Genomic DNA, 3,851 nt, shown 5'->3' with positions numbered 1-3,851 from the left:
ATCTCATAACATTTTACACGTTTCTTTCCACAGTATGAGCCTCTAAACCCCATGGTTGGGGGTGAGGAGCTCTGCTGTGTCTTGATGAATTAATGCAATTACTACTGTTTCTTATTCAATCATGCTTGCTTCGATTCTAAGATAACACTTGTTCTTAATCCGGATGAATGTGATGATCCGTGACAATCATCATCATTCTCAACTATGAACATGTGCCTGACAACCACCTCTGTTCTATCTTAGATTGAGTAGTTATCTCTTGGATTCTTTAATCGGGATCTTCGTGGTATAAGCTAGAACTGATGGCGGCATTCAAGAGAATCTGGAAGGTCTAAACCTTGTCTGTGGTATTCTGAGTAGGATTCAATGACTGAATGACTGTGACGTGCTTCAAACTCCTGAGGGCGGGGCGTTAGTGACAGACGCAAAAGAATCACTGGATTCTATTCCGGCCTGATTGAGAACCGACAGATGATTAGCCTATGCTGTGACAGAGCATCAGGGACGTATTTTCACTGAGAGGATGGGAGGTAGCCACTGACAATGGTGAAACCCTACATATAGCTTGCCATGGAAGGAGCCTTGCGTGTTTGATGAAGAAGACAGTAGGAAAGCAGAGATTCGGAAGATGGAGCATCTCCAAAACCTCAACCCATTCTCCATTACTGCAATACAAGTAACCATTTCATGTTCTTTTGCTTTTTACAATCAATCCTGATAATTTCTGATATCCTGACTAAGATTTACAAGATAACCATAGCTTGCTTCAAGCCGACAATCTCTGTGGGATCGACCCTTGCTCACGCAAGGTATTACTTGGACGACCCAGTACACTTGCTGGTTAGTTGTGCGGAGTTGCAAAAGTGTGATTGCAATTTCGTGCACCACCATGCACATTAGAGGGTAATTGTACCAAGCAAGCTCTATGTGATCTTGGGGCAAGTATCAACCTAATACCTGCATCTATTATCACAAAGCTTGGTTTGACTGAAGAAGTCAAACCAACCCGGATATGTCTTCAACTTGCTGATGGCTCCATTAAATACCCATCAGGCGTGATTGAAGATATGATTGTCAAGGTTGGGCCATTTGCCTTTCTCACTGACTTTGTGGAGCTGGAAATGGAGGAGCACAAGAGTGCAACTCTCATTCTAGGAAGACCTTTCCTAGCAACTAGCCGAACCCTCATTGACGTCCAAAAAGGGGAAGTAACCCTGAGAGTCAATGAGGAGGAGTTCAAGTTGAATGTTGTCAAAGCCATGCAACATCTAGACACCCCAAATGACTGCATGAGTGTTGATATTATTGAATCTCTGGTAAGAGAGGTCAATATGGCTGAGAGTCTCGAATCAGAGCTAGAGGACATCTTTAAGGATGTTCAGCCTGATTTGGAGGAATCAGAGAGAATAATAGAACCTCTGAAAATCCCTCAGGAAGAGGAGAAACCTCCCAAACCCGAGCTCAAACCATTACCACCATCCCTGAAATATGCATTTCTGGGAGAAGGTGATACCTTTCCTGTAATCATAAGCTCTACCTTAGAGCCACAGGAAGAGGAAGCACTAATTCAAGTGCTAAGGGCACATAAGACAGCTCCTGGGTGGTCCATCAGTGATCTTAAGGGCATTAGCCCAGCCAAATGCATGCACAAGATCCTATTGGAGGGTGACGCCAAGCCAGTGGTCCAACCACAAAGGCGGCTGAATCCAGCCATGAAGGAGGTGGTGCAGAAAGAGGTCACTAAATTACTAGAGGCTGGGATTATTTATCCTATTTCTGATAGCCCCTGGGTAAGCCCTGTCCAAGTCGTCCCTAAGAAAGGTGGCATGACAGTGGTTCATAATGAAAAAAATGAACTGGTTCCTACAAGAACAGTTACAGGGTGGCGTATGTGTATTGATTATAGAAGGCTCAATACAGCTACCAGAAGGGATCATTTTCCTTTACCATTCATAGACCAGATGCTAGAAAGACTAGCAGGTCATGAATACTACTGCTTCCTGGATGGATATTCAGGTTATAATCAAATTGCAGTAGATCCAAAAGATCAAGAGAAAACGGCATTCACATGTCCATCCGGAGTATTTGCATACAGAAGGATGCCATTTGGCTTGTGCAATGCACCTGCAACCTTTCAAAGGTGCATGATCTCAATTTTCTCTGATATGGTGGAAAAATTTTTGGAAGTCTTCATGGATGACTTTTCAGTATTTGGAGACTCATTCAGCTCCTGTCTTGGCCATCTAGCACTTGTTCTAAAGAGATGCCAATAGACTAACCTGGTTTTAAACTGGGAGAAGTGTCACTTTATGGTGACTGAAGGAATTGTCCTTGGGCACAAAATTTCGAACAAGGGAATAGAGGTGGATCAAGCTAAGGTAGAGGTAATTGAAAAATTACCACCACCTGCCAATGTTAAGGCAATCAGAAGCTTTCTGGGGCATGCAGGATTCTATAGGAGGTTTATAAAGGATTTTTCAAAAATTGCCAAACCTCTAAGCAACCTGCTAGCTATTGACACGCCATTTGTCTTTGATAAGGAGTGTCTGCAGGCATTTGAGACTCTGAAAGCTAAATTGGTCACAGCACTAATCATCTCTGCACCAAACTGGACATTGCCATTTGAACTAATGTGTGATGCCAGTGATCATGCCATTGGTGCAGTGTTGGGACAAAGGCATGACAAGCTTCTGCACGTCATTTACTATGCCAGTCGAGTTTTAAATGACGCACAGAAGAACTATACAACCACAGAAAAAGAGCTACTTGCAGTGGTTTATGCCATTGACAAGTTCAGATCCTATTTAGTAGGATCAAAAGTGATTGTGTACACTGATCATGCTGCTCTTAAATATCTACTCACAAAGCAAAATTCAAAACCCAAACTCATCAGATGGGTGTTGCTTCTGCAAGAGTTTGATATAGAAATAAGAGACAGAAAAGGGATAGAGAACCAAGTAGCAGATCACCTGTCCCGAATAGAACCAGTAGAAGGGGCGTCCCTCCCTCTTACTGAGATCTCCGAGACCTTTCCGGATGAGCAACTCTTTGCCATCCAGGAAGTGCCGTGGTTTATAGACATTGCAAACTATAAGGCAGTGAGATTCATACCCAAAGAGTACAGTAGGCAGCAATCAAAGAAGTTGATCACGGATGCAAAGTACTATCTTTGGGATGAACCATATCTCTTCAAGAGATGTGCAGACGGAGTAATCCGTAGATGTGTGCCTAAAGAAGAAGCACAGAAGATCCTCTGGCACTGCCATGGATCATAGTATGGAGGACATTTTGGAAGTGAGCGAACAGCCACAAGAGTCCTCCAATGTGGCTTCTACTGGTCTACTCTCTATAAGGATTCCCGAGTGTTTGTACTTAATTGTGACAGTCGCCAAAGATCTGGCAATCTGCCTCACAGTTATGCCATGCCTCAACAAGGGATCTTGGAGATTGAGTTGTTTGATGTATGGGGTATTGATTTCATGGGGCCTTTCCCACCATCATACTCAAACACTTACATTCTGGTGGCAGTGGATTATGTATCCAAATGGGTGGAAGCTATTGCTACACCCACTAATGACACTAAGACAGTGTTAAAATTCCTCCAGAAATACATCTTCAGCAGATTTGGCACCCCTAGAGTACTAATCAGTGATGGGGGCACTCATTTTTGCAATAAACATCTCTATTCTGCTTTGGTTCGTTATGGAGTCAGCCACAGGGTGGCCACTCCATATCACCCACAGACTAATAGGCAAGCTGAAGTCTCAAATAGAGAACTCAAAAGAATCCTGGAACGGACTGTAATTAACCATAGAAGGGATTGGGCAAGAAGCTTGGATGATGCTCTATGG

The sequence above is a fragment of the Arachis stenosperma genome, chromosome 3 (genome assembly GCF_014773155.1).
Source record: "Arachis stenosperma cultivar V10309 chromosome 3, arast.V10309.gnm1.PFL2, whole genome shotgun sequence".
In the NCBI taxonomy this organism is placed as follows: Eukaryota; Viridiplantae; Streptophyta; class Magnoliopsida; order Fabales; family Fabaceae; genus Arachis; species Arachis stenosperma.
Note: the sequence above shows the minus strand (reverse complement) of the source record.